The following is a 26,028-nucleotide window of genomic DNA, read 5'->3' on the forward strand; positions in this document are numbered from 1 at the left end:
ATGCATGATTCGTTTGGTACGTACTCAAAATTTCCTTTACTACTCATTATTTTATTTTGACATGTCTTACTTAACTTATAATTGGAACTTAATATGAGTTCAATACTATTTTTAGGTGATTTGATGATTTCCACAACTCTAGGTTGATCAAGCCTATCGTTTGCGGGTACATCTGTCGCTAAGTCACCTTGATCGCAAGTGTGTTGCGCGCGCAGTTTCCGTGATTGAGCTCTGGCACAGATCAGCTCTGGTCATGACTGATACAACGTGTGTTCTAATATTTTTTAAATCTTCACTATTCATCGGTAAACGACTCAATGCGACTGCAGCTGCATTGTTTCGCCCCGGAATGTACTCAATATCAAAATTAAATTCTTCTAAATACAACCTAAATTTGGTTAATCTACTCGAAGGATCAGTCATTCCAAAAAGATAAATTAATGGTTTATGGTCGGTGAAAATTTTAAACTTTTTCCCAAAGAGATAGGGTCTAAAATGTCTTGTCGACCAAACTATGGCAAGTAATTCCAAATCTATGATTGGGTATCGCGTTTCGGCTGGCTTAAGATTTCGACTTGCGTAAGTACGCGACTACTTTTCCGTTGGAATTTGATAATACAGCACCTAATCCTATTTTTGATGCATCTGTATGTAACGTAAAAGTGTTATTTTCTGAAAAATCTGGATAGTCTAGAACGTGTGGACTTGTAAGAATATTTTTTAATTTTAAAAATGCTGCTTCACACTCTGTAGACCAATTATAAACTGCGTTTTTCTTGGAAAGTTGATTTAAAGGATAAGCTATGTTCGCGAAATTTGGAATAAACCGTCTATAGTAATTGGCAAATGCTACGAATCTTTTGACCTCGTCTGTATTTGTTGGTCTTGGGTATTTGGTTAATAATGCATCTACTTTGGCTGGGTCGGGCTCTACTCCTTTTGAAGTTATTTTGTGCCCTAAATACATTATCTCTTTACGTAAAAAATCGCATTTAATGGATTTAAGTAATTTAAGATTCGCGCTCCTTATACGTTCTAAAATTTGAGTGAGGTTATGGTTATGTGACGTTATGGATTTTCCTATGACAATACAATCGTCTAAGTATATAAAACATTGTTTGTAATTTAATCCGGACATGGCTATGGTCATAAACCTTGAGAAAACACTACCGCTTGTTCGGAGCCCCATGGGGCATCTCTTCATTGAATACATTTTATCGGTCGTAAACGCGGTATATTTCCGGGATTCCTTGTCTAAAGCTAGTTGGTAATAACCTTGAGAAAGATCGAGCTTTGAAAAATATATGCTACCTGCTAGGGAATCTAATATTTCGGTTATGTTGGGCAATGGAAATTTATCATCCTGTATTTTATTATTCAGTTGCCTGTAGTCGACAACCAATCTCCATTTCTTTTCTCCTAACATGTCACTTTTTTAGGAACAAGCAAAACTGGGCTGGACCACTCGGAAGTGGTCTCTTCTATTATGTCATTATCTAGCATATCTTGGATCTGCGTTTGAAGTTCTTTGCGTAAGGCATGTGGTATTCTGTAAAGTTTTACGTATACTGGGCTTGCATTTTCTTTTAAGTTAATTTTGTGCTCCAGCAAGTTTGTTGTGGTAAGCTTGTCGCCTGGCAGATGAAAAACATCTGCGTATTTTGCACAAATTTGTTCTATACTTAACTGTTCCTCTTTGTTGAAATAAGTGTGTAAATTTAAAAGATCTAATAAGGTTTTTACTCTATTGAAGCTAATTTTCCCTGTGTCAAAATTGCAAATATCAAAATCACATAATCTGTTTACCTTTAACTTCGATAAGTCTAAAGTAACTGGCTTATCAGTCGTATTCAATATCCGTACGGGTATTTGACCTTTGTCTGGTCTTGAAATGACACCTGCTACAAAAACGCCTGCTTGCATTTCCTCGGCTAGTACCACACAATCGTCTACTAATTGTGACGTAATGTGAGTCATAACTTCGCATCGCGGAGGTATATTATAAAGATAACATAATGATAAAGTTATATCTAACTTACATTTGTAGCGGGCAATGTACCCCCGTAAGTAGGTTATGTCGATGCTGCATTCCGCGCTGGCACGGGCGGGCGGTCGCGTGACGCTGCTGGCGAGCTGGCACCTCCATGTGGCACTCGCTAACGCTGCATGTGGCTGCCTCTGCTCCGACGACGATGACGGGCCGGGCTAACCCTGGACTCCCTCGAGCATGGACCGGGATAACCCTGGACACCTCTTGATATGGGCCGGGATAACCCTGGACACCTCTTGATTTGCGAGCCGGGATAACCCTGGACAACGCTCTTCTTTCTTCTTTCTTCGTTCCTTCTTAATTTGAGTTTTGTTTCTTGGTCATCTTTTTCTTTTGTTTTCAAAATGCGTGGGAGGGTTCTTCTTGAAAATGCGCGGGAAGTTTCTTTCTTGAAATGTGTGTGGAAAGTTCTTCGACTTAAATCTTCATGTCTTGATTTCTATCTTCATTTTTCTATGAGATGCGCTGTGGTGGACTTCATTTTCCTGGTCATCTTCTGGTATGGGTCGCCATCTGATGAGTTGGTAGTTGGAGGGTCGAATGGAGATCAAGTGAAACGAGACATTACCGAAGATTCTCGGTATCCAAGTATAAAGAGAGACAAGTAAATCTAAAACATAACATATTTATAGGCTATTATTGCTTACATGCTATTTATACAATTACGTGCGTCGCATATTTATGTTGCAGACAGTAACGTATAGTTATATAATATGTTAACTTAGGCATATAGTACACCGGGGTTAACCGGTTAAACCTCAAGTTACCATGGAACCTTACCAGTACCTACTAGTGATTAGTTAAAGAACTTCAATTGTATTTGTATAAAATTGTTGATGATGTAGATATAGTCGCCATCAGATATATCAGAGCGGCCGAAGTGCTCTAAAATATCTGGACACGCACTCTAACACCTTCACAATAGAGGGGCGTTCAGATATTTGTGAGCGCGGTAACGTGATGGTGTCGCAGCCGCCGCTGGAAACCATCGCGAGCGTGGACAGTGGACACATCTGGCCGAAGGGTGTGGTGTTTCGGCGGTTCCGTGGGAATCTGCCGAATTCTACCACCGCAACAGAAAACTGTGTCGCTGACATGATTTAAAAAATCATTCGAATAAGCTTATAAGATTTTTATTGTATGTACCGTAAAATGGGATGAGTACTTCGCGGGGAGAGTTGGGTTATGAATGGGGAGAGAAGGGATGAAAGGGGGGTGAGATGGGATTTTAAGGCTACTGCCTCAAAAATAAAATATTCCAATTTAAAATGGAGCTATAGTAATACTCATAATAAAAAAAAATCGATCCAACAATCTTCCAAAATCACCTTTGTATGAAAACCCAACTCACCCCAAATACGAGGAACTACGGGGTGAGGTGGGATTTCCTGTTTATCGTCAAAGTTATAAAATGGAACTACCCAATAGGGGTCATCCATTAATTACGTCACACGTTTAGGGGGAGGGAGGGGGTCAAGAAAATGTGACATATTGTGACATGGGGGAGGGGGGAGACACAAACTTTGTGACGTCACTTTAACTTCATCAGTAACCGAAATTTTTTTTTTAATTATTTTATTCGCTGTACATTTAAATAACAAGTTTTTAAAACGATAATCGTTTTTATTCTTTTAATTTTCTTTCCTAAGCAGTTTTGGGTTATAAAATTACTAATATTTATATCGTCAAAAATATTTTGATAAAATATTAATAATACTTAGGTACTTACTTAATTCGATTTGGCGATTTCGTAGAAAAAATGTGACGTCACACTAGGGGGGAGGGGTTTGCCAAATGTGACCAAATGTGACAAGGGGGGGGGAGGGGTCAAAAAACCTAGAAATTCGTGTGACGTAATTAATGGATGACCCCATATAAAATAAAAATTAAAATACAAACGTCCGGAACACTTATTATATGTATACACCATTCAGTTTGCATATGTAAAAAAAAAATGTTATCGAAGTTTGAATGTCAGTTTTGCACCTACTCACCCCATTTTACAGTATATAATTATGTTAGTTTGTAAGGTCGTGTATCTATTGGACCTTATTAGTTGCCTGAATGATATTTGATTTAATGATATTATCGAGCAGGCACCAGGGATAAGGTATCATCATGATGACTTAGCCTTGGTGCCTGCTCGAGCCTGATTTCCACTTAAAAAGATTTTAAACCGGACTGCAACTGGCCCTGTATTACCCATGATAATTGAAGATATAGTCGGCATCTTTAGGTATTTAAATAAGAGTAAACAAACAATTTGTACATTTTTGAGTAGCTATAACATTTATTGGTTAACCAACCAAATACAAAACCGTCTGGATCACTGAACGACCTGACTTTAACCTACATTATTTGATCATGTAATGTTTCCATCTAACCTCAACTGGCTTAAGGAGCCATTTCAGAGTAGATTTTGTATACTTTTATTTAAATACCTAAAGATACAGAGTATAGGATCAGATTACGCAATGTAGCGTGATCCGATATTTTGGGGCCCGTTTATTTGTTTCAATTCAAGTTTCACAACCAAAGGGTATTAAAACTCTGTCTAAATCAGTGGTGGGCAAAGTACGGCCCGCGGGCCATCTCCGGCCCGCGAATGGATTTTATCCTGCCTGCCGCCGGTCCTATGAAATAATTAGTATATTGGCCCAAAATTCTGGCCCTTCACTTAAATTTCCTAAACTTTCTGGCCCCCCATGAAGAAAGTTTGCCCACCACTGGTCTAAATTCTAAAGTAATCTCTCCCAATCGTATTGGTAACCTGGTGATTATTAAATAAAACCATATTAAATGGGCACCACTAACTTTATTTCAGGAATAAATATTATACATTTAACTAATATTATTACTGTGAACAGCTGAAATCGAAGGACAAGCAGATGATACCATGGTCCAGTTCATGTTTAACAGCATCCACCTGCAATAAATCAAAACATAAACAAACATTAAGTAAACATTAATTAAAGTTTTTTGACGTTTTTTGAAGTGTCACGTTGTGGACAGATTTCCATGGTAACGTTGTGGACAGATCTCCATGGTAACGTTACGGCCACGTTTTCTTATGACGTTATCGTTATTACGCAAAATTATCGTCCGTAAACCGACTTTACAGACAACCATATTTTTTGTAAAATCGATTTTTGTAAAATCGTGTCATAAACCAAATTTTTTGTCATCAATTAACGTTTTCATTTATTACCTTTCATCTTGGTCTCTCTTCTCTTCTCCTGACCGATTTCTGACCGGGCATTATCAGGCATAAAAAAAAAAAACTATTTTTTATGAAAAATCAATTCAATTAATGATTTTGATGAAATTAAATTTATTAGATAAACGATAACTCATAAACCATCGATATAAATATTCGAAAGTATTAATTTAGGACCCATTTCGTACCTCGTCACAGTGACAATCAATAAATGTAAGTCGCTAAGAGACCTCATACTTGTCACTGTGACAGGGTACAGAATGGGTCATAAATTAAAAAATACGACTGTACATACCTGGTTTCGTAGAGCAGTCAGAGCAGTTGTCCTCACAAGAGCAGTCGTCCTTGCAGGCAGCTCCCTCCTTGCACGTATCTAGAGGAAATGAAACATTGTTGCCACACAATTGTCCAAAAAATATCCATCATGTAACAAACGTCAGTAAAAGAACATGTGCCAAAATTTAATTTAGAACCCCTAGTGTAATTGCATTCGATAGCGTGACGAGTAGGGCTTCCAATACCGGGATCCCGAAATACCGGGATTTTTACCCGAAATAACGCATTTTTCAATACCGGTATTTTTTAATGCAATACCGGGATCCCGGTATTTTCAAAAACAAAGAAAATGTGCCGATTATACCGTTTTAAATCCAATAAAATGATTGAATTCGGCTGTATCAAGAAGATTACTTGCCCATTTAATTAAAGAAGATCATTTAATAGGAAATATTACGAGAAACTCTGCATAGGTAGCGCCACTACCACTATCTGTCACAATCTGGGGGTCTACCGCGAAGCAAGAAAATCGAAAATTCGTTATCTAACCTCTCTAACACTCTTGCATATTCGAGCGATAAAGAGGCAGATAACTAAATTTCGATTTTCGAGTTTACCGGTAGGCCCTTGTTAACAAACCGCCTTGATGCATCAATGTCATATTTTATTGTCTGTGAAAACTTGTCAAAAAACAGTTTAAGGCACTGTATGTATAAGTTAGTCTATGAATTTACTAGAGTCGGTAGTGCTGCACTCTGGCGGCAGAACATTGTAGTAATATCCCCTATTGAAACAAGATCTGTGCATATGCGTTAGAGAAATATTTGGTGATGAATTCTGATGTTCAGGATATGATATTAATATAATTCGTTCTTAAAATTATATCAAAAAGTAGAAATAAATGAGCAAGGAATTGTAGTATGGCAAACGAATTTTTGGTGGCAAATTTGAATATAGTTGGCTGGTTTATTGGGTTGAACTAAAAATGTGACTGGTGAAGTCAACAAGGCGGATAAAATGATTGCCAATCTGGAGGGTGAAATGATAATTATTGCAGATGGCGATTATTGTTTAATATCCTAAGCTAAGGACATACATATCTGGTGTTACAGTGAGCCTTTTTTTTATAAAACGCAAAAAAGTTAAGCTATTATTAGTCAATACCGGGATCCCGGGATCCCGGTATTGATGAAGACAGTTTCGGTATTAATACCGGTATTGAAAGAAGTCCGGTATTTGGAAGCCCTAGTGACGAGCGTTTGCGTTTGCGTTATGTCTATTTTGTATGAGATTTTGAACAGCGCGCCAAGCGGGACGATTTAGAAACTCAAAATCCCATACAAAATGGTCACTCTATTGAATGAAATGTACACTAAGGCATACAGATCTTCAGGGCTAGAAAACTCGTTAGAATGACGTGACGTACCGACCCGTTTTCACGAAAGTTTGTTGATTTAATGTTACTTAGATATGCTTTTAAACTCCGTTTATTAGAAAAGAGACTATATTTACAAGTTTTAAGCTGCCATGACATAGACCTCAATGTCATGTGTGAAGAGATTATAAATGTATAGTAATTTAAGATTAACGATTTTACAAAACGAGTATAATTTTTCTTTCGAACCTACTGTTTAGCCAAGACAACAAAACTCAATTTGAAAAAAAAAACAGTTTAATAAAGTAGATGTATTTTACCTTTGCTTGGTTCGCAGGGGGCAGGCATTTTACTGTATTTCTCTTGGGACGACCAACTGAAACTGAAGTAACTCTAGGTGTGATATAAGACACTTCTCAAATGCTTTTATACGATAAATAGTTTACCAGAAACCGTTCAACCGTAAAGGTCAGCTTTAGACAGTTTTTAGGCCGTGTAAGAAGTATCCTTGGATAAACAAAGATGGTTCGTTCAGTACTAAACCGCAGTGACCAAGTGTATACGGACATCATAAAATTGGGACATAGATAAAAGCATTCCTGCCTCTTCTGGTGTGTCAAAAGCCTTTCATTGATCTTGAATTTCCTTTTAAGCATCGCGAGTTTGTGAGAGACAACGGTGAGTCTTGTGACTTAACAATTTGATACTAATCAACATAAAATGGATATTAAAATCCGCACTGTAAAACTAACATGATTAAATCGTTAGGAATGTTTTTTGTCTTTTTGCCCGCTTTGGGCTAGTTGCTTAATACCTTTACACATACCTAAATCCTACACCCCTATATATTAGAACGTTTCTAATAAGTAGCTAGGAATTTAGATAAGTAGATATACACGTATTTTTAAGAAGAGTGAGTACTCACCCATATAATATGCCCATTTCATTTCATTTCATTTCATTTCATTTCATTTCATTTCATTTCATTTCATTTCATTTCATTTCATTTCATTTCATTTCATTTCATTTCATTTCATTTCATTTCATTTCATTTCATTTCATTTATTTATTTCAATATAAACTTACAGTATAGCACCAAAACGTTTACATGAGACTTACGACTATTAGTACTATTACATTCCTTTATATGTTACCTATATCTAAGAAAGAAAAATAAATAAAGAAACAATGTCAGCTAAATGATAAAATGAATAAACATTATAGATTAAAATAAAAAATTACAACAATATATGCCATATGTGTTTTCCCGTATGAAAAATGGTGAAAATGTTAAATTAAGTTAAGATATACCTAAACCTTAAAACTTCCCCATTTGGGTAATTACTTAATTAATTAGCTACATTGTTTACAAACAAATCAACGGTCCGTCACGCCTAGTTCGCGGTGACGTCAGTTAAAATGCAGTTAAAAAAACCAAGGTGCGTTTTTCTTCCAAACTGCAAGCACTATTGTCCCGTCTTAATGTTGTTTGCGTCATCTTAGCTCCTTAACTCCTTACCGTAAGGTCCATAATGGTTTGGTGCGACTACTTTTTATATTCGGTTCCTTGGAAACCAATAATCAAAGTTTTAATAAATGTGCAACAGGGCGTATTGAGCAGTTAGTTGTTGGATGCCAAGGCGTTGTTAGTTTATTTGTTTCTTCTTACTAAATTCATCTGAATATAGCGAATATGTTATTGTTAACAACAGACCGTACGTATAATTCATTTATTTTATTTAACTGTCGGTGTTGGCCGAGTGGATATGACGTCCGACTTTCAATCCGGAGGTCGCGGGTTCAAATCCTGGCTCGTACCAGTGGGTTTTTCGGAACTTGTGTACGAAATATCTTTTGATATTTACTACTTGCTTTTCGGTGAAGGAAAACATCGTGAGGAAACCTGCATACATCCGCGAAGAAATTGAAAGATGTATATGAAGTCCCCAATCCGGGACTATAGCCCAAGCCCTCTTGCGAGTGAGAGGAGGCCTGTGCCCTGCAGTGGGACGTATATAGGCTTAATGATGATGATGATGATGACTTAACTGTTCTACGTCAGTAACGATATGTCGCAGAGCTAGTTGCCACTTTCTTAATTCCAAACAACAACAGAATGACAAAAATGGGCGGTCAACCCTTACACGGGCTGTCAAATACCAGGACGTTTACCTTATAACTAGGTACTTAGGTAGGTACAAAGTTAAAAAAATAGTTCTGACTACAAGAAAACCCGCAAAAATGTTTGATTAGATTGCTACTGCCTACCTACAACTTTTTTAAAACCACAAAGTTTTAAGGATGACTCACGCTAGACCGGGCCGGGGCCGGGCCGGAGCTTCCGGCGCTACGTTATTTACGGAAAGAACCACGTGATCACCGATCAGCCATCATAGAAAATGACATGTCGGACGCCCCGGCCCGGGCACGGCCCTGCCTAGCGTGAGTCATCCTTTATGCCTCCATTTAAACTGTCCATAAAAGAACTGTCGATTTTGTTAACACATATATTTTAATACTTACCTCATCATCTTCCTCGCGTTATCTCGGCATTTTGCCGCGGCTCATGGGAGCCTGGGGTCCGCTTGACAACTAATCCCGAGAATTGGCCTGCACTAGTTTTTACGAAAGCTTAAATACTTACCTACTTAACAAAATAGTACTTTTTTTTTTTTTTTTTTTGTTTTTTTTTTTTTTTTTTTTTTTTTTTACTATTATTATAGTTGTAGGTCCTCGCTTTCAATACGGGCGGCCTATAACTATTATTACTTCGTTTCATTCGTTTTTATGAATGTATTATTATGCAGTTTATTTAGATATATAAAATATTATAAATATAATATAATTAAATTTTTTAAGTGTGTTTATTATTTTACTTATGAATTTTTCGAACGATGTTTTTGTTATTTCTTTTTCTATTATTTTAGATATATCATATGGGTCTATTTGATGTAGTTCACAGAGAAACTCGTGGTCACAGCGGAAGTATGAATATTTGGGACAGTGTTTGAGGAGATGGTCGATAGTTTGTGGAGTTGTGTCATCGCATGGGCAGGTATCAGTGTCGGTGATGTGGAAGCGTGCTAGATAGGCTTTGTGATATCCATGACCGGTAAGTATTTGAGTGAGTTCGAAGGTGAGTGACATATGCTTGCGAAGTGTTGTTACATGTGTAAGTGTAGGCAGATGTTGCTTTGTGTGGGTTCCTGTTGTACTGTTTGTGTACATTTGTTCATGTTTTCCTACTATTGTTTTATGTAGGTTCTTTTTATGAAAGGATAGGGGAAATCTGCAGAAATCAGGACTTCTGTGTAATGATGCCGCGTGTTTGGCGGCTGTGTCTGCTGCCTCATTGCCGTGAAGGCCGGCGTGGGCTTTAATCCAACAAAAATGGATTTCTCCTGCTTGTTGGATTTGGCGGATTAATTTATGGATACTGTTTATTGTTCTGTTTGTGCTGCTGCGATTTGCAACTTCTTGCAGCGCAGACTTCGAGTCCGAGAAAATTGTGATTTTTTCAAGGCCCAGTATGATGCATTCATGACACGCTCCTTCTATAGCCACACATTCAGCCTGAAAAACTGTACAGCTCTTATGTAGCTTAAATTTTTTAGTTCTGTCACTTCCATCAGGGTAGTGTATAACGAATGCCGCTCCTACTCCTGCATCGTGCTTGCTTCCATCAGTGTAGATTCTGTGCATATCTGACGTATAATAAGGTTCTAAGTCGTTTTCAGTAAGTATGTCGGTTATATTTATAGTAATTCTGTCTGCGGGGTGTAATAAGCCAGTCACTGGTACTCTTTTGTCATATGTTATGTCGTCTGGTAGGTATTCTGTCAGTCTGGTTCGTTTAACAGTTTCGATGGAAGCAATTTCTTGCACTTTCAGCGGAAGGGGCGTGAGTCCAGCTAGTGCTATCGATTGTATGGTTGGGAGAGTTCGAAAGCCATGTATAATTTTGATAGCGAACCCGCGTTGCAGGCTTAGAAGTGCTTTGTTCACTTTTTTATATTTAATAGCGTGATGCCATACCTCAGCCGCGTATGTTATTGTGGGTTCAATGACTTGTCGGTAGATTGTGCTAACATTTTCAGAATGGACCCCCCATGTAGGTCTTACATACATACACATTTTTTTGTAAATATTTTGTGCCTTATTAATTATGTATTCTACATGTTGAATAAATGTTAAACGCTGGTCTATAATTACTCCGAGTAGTTTGAAATGTTTATTAAATGGGATTTGGATATTGTTAAAAAATATTTTGGCGTTTTTGGCTTTCGGCGTTGGTGAGATCATTTGTGTTTTCGCAGGTCCGAATTTTAACTTATTGTTTTCCCCCCACGTATATACCATCTCTAGGATGCTATTTGTGTTTAACTCCAGTTCAATTAAATCTTTTCCGTGACAAATTAATAGAATGTCGTCCGCATACGCTTGTATGTGGGTGTTGGTTCGTGATATTTGTTCCAGCAAGGTGTCGGTTATAGTGTTCCAGAAGATAGGTCCAAGGACAGATCCTTGGACACATCCTCTGGTTTGCGTTTTTGTTACGGTGGCGTCGGAATAGTTTAAAGTGATTGTTCGTTCTGTGAAGTAGCTACGTATGAGATTTAATATATTATTCGGGCAGTTTATGTTACTAAGCCGGTTAATCAAGGCTGGCCACCATGCGTGGTCGAAAGCTCCTTGTATATCTAAGGATATTACTATAATTAATTTTTTGTTAAGTTTTAGTTCCTTCATGGTATCAATAGCGGTAATTAGTGCATCTGTTGTTGTTTGCTGTTCTTTAAAACCAAATTGCTTGGAGTTGCAGGCGTATCTTGTATGCATGTAGTACGTTAATCTCCTCGCAATAAGCTTTTCTAGAACTTTCCCTAAAATATTTATTAATCCTATAGGTCTATATGAGGCGAGCTCGCCATAACCTGACTTGTTTGGTTTCGGTATAGTTTTTATGTACGCGGATTTCCATGACTTTGGAAAGTATCCTAGTAACAAACATCTATTATATAATTTTGTGATAAGTGCCGGGTACGAGTCGATGAAATGTCTACATATATCTGAGGTTAAGTGGTCTACGCCTGGAGCCTTCTTAGGATTCATATTATATATGGCTTCTTTGATTTCTTCGGTCGTGAATGCAGGTTCATTATTTTGCGTATTAGAGTTCATTGTATTTTGTGTGTTGTCATTATCGTTTCTTATTTGTTGGTGGTACGGAGAGTCATCGGTTGGGTTATCTTCGGGGAAGAATTTGAACATAAGTTTTTCAGCTGTGTCATCCGTAGACTTTGTGTAGTTGTTTTCGTCTATTTTCAAAGTTGCCGGTGGCTGTGGCTGAGGTGTACTTTTTAGCAATCTGTTTGTGACAGACCATACGTTTTCTCTATCTTGCTTATTGCAGAAATGTTTGAAGTTATCAGTAGATGTGGTCCGGATTTTTCTGCTGTATTCATCTCTGGCCTTATTTATTTCTATAATTATGTTAGTGAGGTCTTTCTTTCCGCGTTTCAGATCTTGAAGTCGGTGGTGTAAGTGGATTACTTTCTTTTTTAATTCAGTAAGTTCTTCAGTCCACCATGGAATTTTCTGGTAGGGTGTTTTGCGTCGGAAAATGGCATCACAACTCTTGTTTATTGTTTGTGTTATGTTAGTTATGTACGTGTCGATTTGATCTGCGCACAATGAGTCAATGTTGACTGTGTCTAATGACATTTGTTCAAAGTCTTCTTTTAGTTTTGTGTCAAAGTTTTCCCAGTTGGTACGGTCAGTATTATATATAAAAGTTGTTGTTGAGATCTTCTTTTTTAGTCTCTCCTGATTGAGATTGATTTTAAATTCTATAGCGTGATGATCTGAAGATGGTATGACGTTCTGGTTTACCTTCCAGTCTATAATGTTTCTCGATGTGTTTAGTGTTGTCAGGGTAAGGTCAATTATAGAGGTTCTTGTTTGTCCTTGTGCGATCGTTTCAAATGTTGGTTCATTTCCTTGGTTGCAAGTCACTAAATCATTTGCAATGGCAATATCATACACTTCTTCACCTCTTTCATTGTTCCTTGTGGAGCCCCAGGTTGTATGCCATGCGTTAAAATCACCACATATGACGTGTTTTTGTCTTTTGTTATTTTGTAGGAACTGTTCCAGGTGGGGTAGAGTACGTGAAGGATCTTCGCCTGGTTCTACATAGATAGAGGTAAGCATGATTTTATTATTTTCAAGTGATAACTGCACTGTTGAGAAATTGGTTGTTATATGTTGCGTGAGTCCAAGGTAAGTGCCCAATTTTTTATTTATTGCAATGCATGCTTTGGTTCTGTTGGTGGCGTCTGATTTTTGGTATAAGTCATATCCATTAATGGAGCTTAATTTATTATTTTTGCCAACATATGGTTCTGATATCATGATTATATCATGTTCTTTTTCAGCGACATTATGTTTCATTTCTTTGGTTGCTGCATAGCCACGTCCAAGATTACACTGTAATACTGTGAGAGCGGATTTTCTTTGTTTTGTACCTTGTGGGGGGCCCTTAACAATATCGTATTGCCGCTCGTGCTCTTCGGTCCCATTTTTGCCATTCCGGGCAAGTCTGGCTATAGGCTGGGTGATCATGTTGGTTTCCATTTTCTTTACAGTTGGTGCAGCATGGTGTGGCTGTGTTTCTTGGGCAGCTTCTTGTATCATGTCTCTCTGCACAAAAGCCGCATCGCATTTCTGAGCTGCATTCAGTTGCGCGATGTCCATAGCCCAGACAGTGGTAGCACTGCAGAACCGGTGATTGATCAACAGCTCGTACCGATTGATATCCGATCCGCACTTTTTGATTTTGCATAGCCGCCCAGACTTGTGGACTTGTTTCAACAATGACATTTTTGATTGCAGCATTTCTTCCTCTAACACTGCGTATATATTTGATGTGAATGTCTTCTTTTTTGATGGTCCCCAGGATTCTGTGATTCTGTTTGTTTAGAGCATCAACAATCTTTTCACTGGCGTATTCTGGGATAACCCCAATAATTTTTATTGTGGGGTTCTTAATTTGAGGCGCGTCTACAGTTATTCCATTTGTTTTTTGTCTAATAATAGAGCTTAGCTTTTGTTGGTCTTGTTCTGAGTCACATAAGATGACCACCTTCTTTTTCTTAGTCACCCGAATTCCTTGCACTCCAATGCCTATTTCCGCGATGTTGACTTTTTGTTTTATTTCATTGATGATATCGTCTCCTTCAGTGTTTGGATCCATTGACTCTAGTATAACAGCATAGCTGGTGGTTTGGACATTTTTTAAGCTTGTAAGATGTGCAGTCTCAGAAATAGACTGTACTTTCGTTGGTTTAGACGATTGTGGGCTCGTGCTAGTGGCTCGTGTTGCAGTTGCATATGAGATAAATTTTCGGTGTTGTTCTTCCGTTTGCTGGCCGTCTGGCTTGCTTACATATTCATGTGGAAACGGCGCTGCAGAGGTGGGGTGAATTGTCTGTAGTTGTCTTATTTCTTTTTTGAGGTTAATAATTTGCTCTTGAATTTCATTTATGTGTGAGAGACCGCTTGTTTGCATTATTCCAATTTCCTTTTGTAGCTCAGTAATTGGTTTTCTTACCTCTATTTTCAGGATGTTTTCAATGTTGTTGCAGTTAAGTTCTTGGTTCACAGGTTTACATTGGGTAAGGATGTTTGGAAGTTTTTTGACCATATGTATTTGTTGCTCCATCAGAGCAAGTATGGCGCGTTTGTTTGACGCATTGAGGTATTTTTGACCAAGGAGTTCGCTGGTCAGGTTTGCTATCTTTTCTGTTACGTCTGAATACATTTGTAGCTTGTTGATGACGGCATATTTTATTTCGGTAACTCTTGAGTCCTCTTTTTCATTGCCCTCATGTTTATATTTTTGTTTCTTGCTATTGTTGGTCATGGTGGCGAAATCTGTTATGTGCATACTTTCTGTGGTTTCAGACAGAACAGTTGGTTGCTCTTGGTTTGGCCAGTTGTTGTCTATATTAATTGGGCTGCATTGTTCCAAAGTAAGCGCACTTATCTGTTCAGCGTCTACTGTATCTGGATCAAGAATGAATGTTAGGTTGGCGGGGTCCTCTAGGTCAGAGTTATTAGGGCGCAGTGACGGATCTGCATCTTTAGTATCCCTGGTAAACTCCTCAGGTAATTCTGAGGACTGGCCCTCTGATGAGCGGAGTTTTCTATGAGAATTAGGCGGGGTGCGTAACATTGTTTATAACTTGTATTCATAAGAAACTCAAGTAAACAATATGTATTGACAGGAGCAAACAATTTTGTTACGCACGCATTTTACCGTGTGGTCGTAGATACTACGTCTAGATAATATTGGTACGTTTCACAGCTTTGTAATTGTTCATAGATATCACAATTTTCCACGTATTTATCACTATTTTCCGATAAAATTATTTATTTTCCGCGATAACAACAAACATACGTGACATTGACAGTCACAAAATAGTACTAGGACTGTACTAGTAGTAATAGTACTGTGTAAAACATACCTAACATTGTTGCTGTTGATTTCAGACGAGGCGGCCGAGTTTGGACAGCATCATTGCGTCCCAGGATGTGATTGTCATGGCATTCACGTTGACAGTAAGTTAATTAGTGTTTAATTAATTGTAGTCTACTTTGAGTTTTGACCCGCTATTCCCTATACTTACAGGATGCAATCCTAAAAAAAACTAATTAAAGAAAAAATCGGTCCAGTAATGACGGAGATATGGAGTAACAAACATAAAAAAATAAATAAAAAAAAAAACATACAACCGAATTGATAACCTCCTTCTTTGAGATTTGGAAGTCGGTTAAAAATGGAGAATTAATTTTGTGTTTCTTTTTGTTGCTTTGTTTCTTACGCTATAGATTACGCTTCTCTAAGAAGTGTGAATAAAAAGGAATGAAAACATTCGCACGGGTATGGTAACCTTCGGTAGCACAGTTGGTTCGAGTTCGGACCGGTGTTCCCCTACGTCACGAGTTCGGATCTTACCCAAAGCGCTAAAGTTTCCATTTTTTCCTTAAAGTTAAAGACGTATCGCTGATTTTGTGAAAACATTTGTTGGCCGTTATCTTCATTATTTATAATATTAGATGAAAAATAAAAATGAACGTTTCTTTCGTTAAACTACCTATTTTAGGAAAGAGAAACTAGGTACTAAAATGTCTGAAATCATACAACATTGGTACCTAAGTACATTGTTACGGGAATTAGAAATACTTCTAATTTATTAATTCCTATTTCTTCTAATTTCAGGTACTTGCATGAAGTAATTTCATGGGAACAATTTGGTAATCGAATATTTATTTCATTTCCGTTTTTTTTGCGACGTTCTGCAACTTAACGGCGAAATTTTGCAAAAACCTACAGGTGGAAATGAAGATGCTCCAGTATTTATTAAACACGTCACTGCTGAGTTGCGTCAAGCGATCCGTAAACTTAAACCTAGTTCGTCATTTGGTCCCAATTGTATTCCACCTTTCTTTGTTAAGGACTGTCTGGCGGCTTTGATTAATGATCCTTTAAGAGCCCATTAACGTGCACACTAGCGCCACTGCTTAATAATCGTGATTATTTAAATTTAACGAAAGATATTTAAAAGGGGGTCCAAAGTTAAAACAACCGTTTTTGTTTTGAGTTTATAGATCGATGAATCCAGGAACATAAAAACTAGTCTGATGTATTCAAAAGGTACTTAAATACAAAATACAGTACGTAGCGGGCCCCTTTTTTAAATATCTTTCGTTAAATTTAAATAATCACGATTATTTAGCAGTGGCGCTAGTGTGCACGTTGATGGGCTCTTAAGGATGGCTCATGTTCTTTCATTCACAAACTTTTGGAAATGCCTGAAATGGGTCATTCTGACGAGAAAAGGATGACTCACGCTAGAACGGTCCGGGTCCGGGCCGAGGCCTCCATACTTCGTTTTTTATAGACAGCCACTTCTGAGCCACGGTGATATATCACGTGATGCTTTTTATAGAAATCGGCGGCATCGGCCGGGACCCGGATAAAAATGGTTTCGTCTACGAGAGCCTTACGAGAGCAGTTAATGGAAACACGGACAAAAAATATGCCAGTGAAAATGAAAATGCTGGCATTGCACTCGGCACCTCTAGTTACAAAAGATTTTACGGCCTTTTTTAGGGTTCTGTTATCACCTAGTTAATAATAAGTGGGGTGTTATATTAATTGTTATATGGATTATATGCACTAAATCTAAGATAAACTAGATTGAAAAACTAAGATATCCCAGTATTTACTTTCTTAAAATGTTTTTGTCAGATGTCCCTAAACTAAGATAGTGGGAAAATATGCCTAAGGTTTTAATAAAATTGTATGATTATTGTGTACCTGTTCTCGATTTTTTGTCGTTTTTCTTCTCTTTGTACAATTCTAACGTATTTTATTATTTTCCTATGTTTTGACTTACTCGTACATATTTTCCCCACGCTACGTTCTGGCATTTGGTATCCACTATAAGTAAAAACATGTGTACCTAACTACCTAAGTACCTATATGAAAATAAATACATACTAATCTTCCGTCTTTTTCCGTTGGGGGTTGAAAAAAACACAAATGAAGAAACATTTATAGTTTGTAGTATTTATTTGCTTATTATGCTTAAAGAATTATATAGATAGATAATAATTAGATACACATTATTGTGTAAATAATATTTTTCCAAAAATAACATTTTTATGTTTTTTTTTACTTTAAATAAGTACAAATATGACATCAAATAGATATACATAATATTTTATTGACAAAATGAAAGATAACATAAAGGCCACGGCGTTTTAAAGAAAACGGTTGTTTTTTTAGGGGTTATCACATTGCCAGTGTATTGACAGCAGAATACTTGCCTGTACAATCCTTAAGGCATTGCAATAAATTCACCTCAGTCGACAACTCGTAAAGTAGTCAAGGGAGATGTATCGTGAAGTCTCGTGGACGTCGGCTGTCACTCCGCGTAATAGTGGAAGGAAAAGTACCTAACTGTCTCATGTGTGTGACTTTGACGAAGCCTATTCTTTAAGGTTGACTCACGCTAGACCGGGCCGGGGCCGAGCAGGAGCTTCCGGCGCTTCGTTTTCTACGGAAAAACACCACGTGATCACCGATTAGCCGTCATAGACAATGACACATCGGTCGCCTCGGCCCGGGCACGGTCCGGTCTAGCATGAGTCATCCTTTATTTACATCTGATTAAAACGGTGGGCGACGATCGAGCTGTGAGAAGACCGTAGGAGCAGCCGGGTGGAATACCGTCTGGGCCACCCAGATACCGCTGGAGTGGTACGTGGGTAAGGAACGTCGTGGCCAATCGTCGATCTACTTCTTAGGCGTGGTAGCCTCAGCTGCCGGACGCTTGCAGGCGCAGCTGCAGCTCGAGTCGCATTTGCACGACGAGCCGCACTGGTTCGTGCTGCACTTGCAATCTGGAAACGGGTAATATTGTACTGTGAAGCTGTTGACCGTTAAACAATGCATTGTCTATGGTAATTTAGAAAGTAAGGTGGTGGTACTGGTGATCGACGCAGTCCCAGTACATGTCATCTTGAAACTTAAGACACCAGAGTGTCATCTATTGGGCATTAGCATGTCGAGCACTAGTACCACCTTAGTAAATTGATCAAGAGTACATTTAGAGAACCTACCCTCCATACAGCCTACTACTTCGCGTCTGAAAACTACATCTTACTGGTTTATAGCTTCGAAACACGAAAATGGATTTGTCTGACCGCTATCACAGGCACAAACTATTTTTTTTAAATTTAATTCTCTTTATTTTTCTTCTTTCGAAACTAAAGGATGACTCATGCTAGAACGGTCCGGGGCCGGGCCGGGGCGCCCGGCACTTTTTCTATGACAAGGATTTATAGGATATCGGTGATCACGTGATGCTTTCTACAAAACTGAAGTGTCGGGCGCCCCAGCCCGGGCCCGGACTGTTGTAGCGTGAGTCATCCTTAATAGCGTTAGCGCCGTAATCTTAGGTCAATATCGTCCACTATGGGCCTATTTTACTGAAATAAAACATTTATTAAAAATGAATTTGAACCACAGATGTTGATGTGGACTAGGTATAATTAGTTTACAGTACATTTACTGTAACGGCCGGAATTCAGCCGATGATATAATGGTCTTTCTTTTATTTCTGACACTATGTTATTTAGCAAAAAATAATCCTTAAGATGAAGCCTTTCGATCGGTATGATAAAGCTATATACCTAGGGTTATTTTTTTTCTAGTGTAGCGGGTTCGATTCATTCGGTTTAACCATGTAATTATTTAAAAATCTATGAATGCAGTTTAAATTCACTGATTTAAAATTTCACGATTATTGAACATTATTAAATTGGACGACGAGACTTAATCGCGTATTTAAGTTTTAAGATTTACCTCCGACGTTTCGAGGACGGCGTTGTCCCCGTGGTCTCGGAGAAGACTGGCTCAAGTTGACATCAACATCTTCTAGCCGCGCGAGTTTTTCGAACTACCCGCACTTGGTCTTGTTTATCAGTTTGAACGTTTTGCGCACTAGGGATGTTACTCTGTCGACACACAACACTAACGATATTCGATTTATCGACTGTCGATATTCGTTTCCGCTTACATTTACTAATGACTGGATTCCATGTGGATGAGATCTTAAAACCCTCGTCCCGATTGAAATTGCAATGTTTTTTGATTTCAATGGCTTCCCGCACTTTTCTACTGTAGAAATGACGATCCGTGGAAAGGATTGGAGGAGGAGTGGAGGAAAAGGGTTATGCAGCTCAATCCAGTGGTTTGGTCCTGACTCCAGCAAATGCTCAGCCACGGCAGACTTGTTCACCTGACAATTTTTGACAGCTGCGATATGTTCCTTAACTCTTTCTGCTATGGTGCGCTTTGTTTCTCCGATATAGGAACTACCACAACTGCAATCTATTTTATAAACGCCAGGTCGGAGGTAAATCTTAAAACTTAAATACGCGATTAAGTCCCGTCGTCCAATTTAATAATGCAGTTTAAATTGTTTTTTTTAATTAAAATAATGTCTTCTTTCAGTAAAATGTTCCATCTACAATATTCAGGGTACTAACCCTCCATGTGGCATAGCCGTGGGACGCCCTGTATACCTACGGAAATTACATTACATTAATACAGGTAATTTCAGATGCAGTTGAAGCTCAATAACTACACGTCAAATTCTAGGTTATTAGTATTTATCGACGCACGCGCAATCGCGCATCAGCCTTCATATGTAGGTACTTAATGCTATTCGCCAAAATTATCTTTGATCATGAAATCAATTTAGATGAGCGAACAATAAGCTAGAAACAATTACGCAATTTATTCCAATGTAGCTGTGTAATAAGTAATACCGTAAAACGGGGTGAGTAGGTTTCGCGGGGAGAGGTGGATTATGAATGGGGAGAGAAGGTTTGAGAGGGACGTGAGAAGGGATTTTAAGGCTACTGCTACAAAAATAATGTATTCCAATTTAAAATGGAGCTATAGTAATACGCATAATAAAAAATATCGATCCAACAATCTTCCAAAATCACCTTTGTATGAAAACCCGTCTCACCCCAAATACGAGGCACTAGGGGGTGAGGTGGGTGTTCCTCTTTATCGTCAAAGTTATGAAATGGAACTACCCAAAATAAAATAAAAACTAAAATACAAACGTCTGGAACACTTATTATATACACCATTCGGTTTTCATATGTAAAAATAAAATGTTGAATGAGATGAATAAATGTTGTGTCTCCCAAAATGTAAGTAAGAAAACACATTTTAGTTAAAAAAGTATATTAAATTGATTACTCCTAAAAAAAATAAAAAATAAAAATAAAATGTTATCGAGGTTTGAATTTCAGTTTTGACCCTACTCACCCCATTTTACGGTAATTCATCACAGGACCCGTAGTCGTAGGTACAAACAGCAACACTACTAATTGTACATCGGTGGACCTTATTACAAAAGGCATAATGTCCACCGATGTACAGTGAACAGTGTGGTCCATGGTACAGCGAGCTGCAACGTTGCATGGACACATTCCATGTAATTTTGCAGCTGGGTGTACAATAAATAAAAGCATGTAGGTACACCGTGGTGTAGTGTAGTAGGTACCTAAGTAATGGTTGTCCATGTCACGTCAAACTACAATAACTATTTAAATCTCAGTAGTTTTCACCTCCTCGGTCGTTTACAGAATCTTTTTTTTTGTGAAACTAGACCGTATCCAGTTACCTACCAGTGGCTATGCGAGCTGTGGAGTGTAGACCACGCTATCCCAAAAAAATAAAATTCTACTTCCTCACATAATTTCACAAGAATCAGTTGAGAAATGCGATCTGTAGAGTACATCCGGGCATACGAAAGCTTTGCTCAACCTAAAACGGAGACCTTCGCTTTCGCTTGGTCAATAAACCTATGACAATTCAATATTGTCCAACAGGCCCCAATTTCACATCGGTGACAGGTGCGACGAATTGTAAAATCACTGTTGCTGACGTCACAGGCATCCATGGGCTACGATTACCACTTACCATCGGGCGGGCCGTATTCCTGTTTGCCACCATCATTGTATTATTAAAAAAAACTTTATTATATCGGATAAAAACAGATATTTCTCCTGCGAGGTTTCTGACAATTGTCAAAGATTTAGAAGAATTGTAGGTAATTCTTGACAGGTAATGAGTTATATGTCGGAATTTCGTGACAATTGTAGTGTTTCTTGTGACAATTGTCAGAAACCTCGCAGGAGAAATATCTGTTTTTATTAGTGTCCGACCGAAACATGTTTTTTTGCCGAAACCGAAACCGAAACCGAATGTTCGGCTTTGGCTCTAGTTTCGGCCGAAACCGAAACCGAACCTTTTGTAGACTTGATAAAATCGTTGAAAAAATGTCATAAAACCGCTTTTACACAAATATTATGGGTCAACTGTCAACACCCAATGTCCTTGAAATTGATGTTACTTAAGCAGTTTTTTAAGAAAATTACTAGAGTTAGACCAAGATAATTCTGCAACGATTTTGATAACACACGCAGTGCGAGTGTTATTTTAAACGTCAAAATTTCTATGAAATTATGACGTATAAATAACATTTGCACTAGTAGCTCTGCGTATGCTATCAAAATCATTGCAGAATTTTCTTGGTGTAACTCTATTCATTCACCAGTCAAGCTAACATGTAGATCAGATACAGGGTCAACCAAAAACAAAAATTTTTTGTTAACAATATCGCAAGGGAAGTAACGGGAGTGGAAAACCGAGAAAAAGGTGGATGGACTGTGTGAGAGATGATATGAAACGAACGCAAGTGAATGATGAGATGACGGGCGAGAGAGAGGTATGGAAGAAAAAGACATGCTGCGCCGACCCCAAATAAATGGGATAAGGGCAAGTGAATGATGATAATCGCAAGGCCGGGTACCGATCTTCACCTTGGCCTAAAAGTCCGAAGTGCCCCAGTGAGGCGAACTTTCATGCGAAGTAAAAGCCGTGCTTCAGGCTTCAGGATAAGTAGTTGAGCACAGACTCCAACCAATGTCCATTGTATTAAAAAGCGAGACGCGCAGGCCGAGCATGGCGCAGCGAGGCGAACGGCTAAGTTGAAGTAGAGGACATGTGGAACACAAACCAAATGGTAAATTGAGGTAAAAAGTGAGGCTAAGGTCGAGCATTCGTATGAAAAACTGTACTGGGGACACTTTTAAGGGTTTTATCTTCGTTTTAATCAATAGTCAGAAAATCAACTTTGCAGCACTACTTGAGTGTAGCCTTTAGCCTCGCTTAAAATTTGCCATTAGAGGTAGATAGGAAAGTGACTGAATAAGAGCGAAAAAGACATCGTTCGACTGGGGCCGAGCTGATACTCGGCCAACGGCTACGTGCGATAGTGCTATCTCATTCACTCCGATACAATGTGTGCGATAGACAGTGTGCGCGTTATAGGTATTGACAGCCTCATAAGACTGCGTCGACCGTCCAGTGGCGCCCTCATTGGTGGAATTGTGTTTTATAATATACCTATACATGAATCAGTAAATGTAGGTTATTACTATTGTTGTCCTACTTATTCCCCAACTTTTGGTCTTTGTCCGAAGTGCCATTTCGTAAGTTTCGGCCCAGCCGAAAGGTTCGGCCGTTTTTTGGCCGAAACCGAAACTACAGCCGAAACATGATTTTTTGGCCGAAACTGGCCGAAACCGAAACCGAAACCGAACCTTCGGTCGGACACTAGTTTTTATCCGATATAATAAAGTTTTTTTAATAATACAATGATGGTGGCAAACAGGAATACGGCCCGCCCGATGGTAAGCGGTAACCGTAGCCCATGGATGCCTGTGACGTCAGCAACAGTGATTTTACAATTCGTCGCACCTGTCACGTTGGTGAAACAGGGGCCAGGTCTCCATCGCCATACAGCAGGGTAACGCTGCTAGTGTGATGGGGACCTTTGGACCCGGCATGGCTCAGAGCGGGTTTTAGTTTCTTAAGTTTTGTAAAATGTATCCTTTGTGAGAATATTTTTTTTTGTATAATAAACTATATATTCAACATTTAAATCTGATCAAGAATACATCACTAAAATCCTTCAAGTTTCTCTTGAGTAGGTATTATGTACATGCAATGAAAACTTCAGTAAATCTTTATGTACATATCATAGTGCATATTAGTCAACTGTACAGTCATCTGCAATAATATGTTACACAAAGGCCGCAAAAATATCTGACAGTCTTATAGAGCCATTGGAGCGTGTCACATATTTTTGCGGCCTTCAAAGAGTAACATATTGTTGCAGGTGACTGTACAGTAATATGCGATAAGGCCGTGAAATCAAACATTTCAAACTAAACAACGTTGGTTCCAGAAACATGGAATTGTTTAACAAGCCATTGTATAAACAATCTCGAGAGTATGCGCAACACACTTGAATTACGAATTACGAGTACCTACGGAGAACCTACCTAGAAGTTACCTACTTGTTCATCATATGTGACGTCCCACGGGAAAAGGTACCTTATGGCGGTTGGCGCTTACGCTATTATTAACGCCGCTTCAATATTATTGCGGCGCTATGCGACGTAAGCGCCAGCCGCCATAAGGTACCTTTTGACGTCACATATACTGCACCTACTGTCGCCATCAGTCATATCAGAGCGGCCAAGGTGATCAAAAATATCAGAGCATGTTTTTTAACGTCTTGATACTATACTAAGGCCCACTTGCACCATTCACTAACCCGGGGTTAAGCGGTTAAACCGTTAACCTAATGTCAAACTGTACTGGTAACTATGGTAACGCCAGGTTTAACCGGTTAACCCCAGGTTAGTGGAATGGTACAAGTGGCTCTAAGACTACTACTTAGGGCCAGTTGCACCATCCCACTAAGGGTCTCTATTATATATTGTTTCCCAAAGAGTTTTATGTCATAATGTATTGTATGTCCGCATTTTCGTTAGTCATAATTGTTTTTCTTAGAAACTCGTAACTTTTTAGGATTGCCATAAAACAAACCTAACCTAACCTATCTACAGCTACAGGATAACCTTACGAAAATCCTGAAAAAATGTTATGACACATTGGGCTCCATTGGGTCGATCCAAACGCCGCTTTATCTAAGTCAAAATTGTTATAGCTAGAGCTAAAAGATGAATCAGAAATATTTACGCGACTCTATGATCTCGTGTAGAGTCATTAATATTGCCCAATGCAAAATTCCAACTAGAAAATAACAGTCTATCAAATCTATAATCTACATATGTATGTTAAATTCAATAATATTAACAAACAGGTACTCACTATCACCGCAACCTCCGCAAGGCATCGTTACAAATTCGAGTTTCAAAATTCGAAAATGGAATAAACTCAAAACCGTGTGTTCTCTGCACGAATGAGCGCGCGATATTGCTTCAATGAATAACTATTCTAAACGTAAGTACGTTAATTTATCGGTATTCCAATGCAACTTGTTCGGATTAACGGTTTACCAGATTATAATGATATTTTAGCGATAGCAATTTGGTCCTGATTCCTGTTATTGTTTTTATCAAGTGACAATTGTGTAGATCATCTTTTACTAGTGAATTGTTGCTATGCACTATGGTGACACAGTAAATATGGTTAGGTCTATCACCAGCATGCATTTTTGTGGTAATAGTTATAACAGTTATAACGTTATAATTAAGCCTATTCCATTATTGGCAAATCCACTTATAAACATGATATATAGTAAGTAGGCACATTATCGCAGTATGGTATCCTAAGTGGCTGGACAGAATAACAACACTAAACTATATCAACCAATACTTGGAGTAGAGTTTACTACTTATTTCAGTTGGAATGTCCATTCTTAATCTCACACAAAATTATGAAATTAAGTAAAATTGATTCTTTAAATGGACGAATTTAGCACAATGGTACCTACATCTGGGATCTGGTCTGGTCTTCACAAACAAACTTAGTTATGTATTTTTATTAAAGTACCTACACTGATGCCTACATCCTATATGATTAATTAGGTTATTATCGAACATTATCAGAGCGCTAATCTGTATTTACAACGTATCTGTGATCCATCAATTACATAACCACCAAAAACAAATAGGTAATGCAATTGTTAGCCGTTTACCACCTAATGTTTTAATCACTATCAAACATGAGTGGTTTACAATTTACAATACATCTAATGTAAAATCTTTATCTAAAGTAGACAACATACTTCCAAGAACCGTTAGTTACTCTTAAAAATCTGTTTTGCAGGAAACTAGACTCATCATCATTGGTACGAGTCAGAGTCAGAATTAGAATCCACGACTTTTTGGAAGTCGAAGGTAAGGGGTACCTACTGTTCATACCTTTGTACCTTACGGTTTCTGAATTTTACTCTCTCAACTCAGCTTTGGGTCAATGAGATCAGGTCCGGACGGCGATTCTAAGTTGTAATCTTGTTATGGAACGGTTTCTTTAGTCAGAAATACCACTGTTGACAACTGTTGACAGATCATATACATTTTATCCGTTTCATAACCAGATTATGAAGTTAGAATCGGCCTCCAGATAGCTCGTAGCAG

General features: G+C 38.3%; 2 long non-coding RNA genes across 2 annotated transcripts; both read right to left on the reverse strand.

The window, feature by feature from the left end:
• Positions 1-4,845: 4,845 nt before the first annotated feature.
• Positions 4,846-7,488, reverse strand: LOC134795050 (uncharacterized). Its single transcript, XR_010144776.1, has 3 exons — positions 7,239-7,488; positions 5,563-5,640; positions 4,846-4,976 (listed from the first exon to the last, which is right to left on the reverse strand). It is a non-coding gene; the product is annotated as an uncharacterized LOC134795050 (long non-coding RNA).
• A 10,181-nt stretch (positions 7,489-17,669) lies between these two features.
• LOC134794974 (uncharacterized) lies at positions 17,670-24,928 on the reverse strand. The gene is made up of 2 exons (XR_010144733.1): positions 24,758-24,928; positions 17,670-18,390 (listed from the first exon to the last, which is right to left on the reverse strand). It is a non-coding gene; the product is annotated as an uncharacterized LOC134794974 (long non-coding RNA).
• Positions 24,929-26,028: the final 1,100 nt, after the last annotated feature.

The sequence above is a fragment of the Cydia splendana genome, chromosome 11 (genome assembly GCF_910591565.1).
Source record: "Cydia splendana chromosome 11, ilCydSple1.2, whole genome shotgun sequence".
NCBI lineage: Eukaryota > Metazoa > Arthropoda > Insecta > Lepidoptera > Tortricidae > Cydia > Cydia splendana.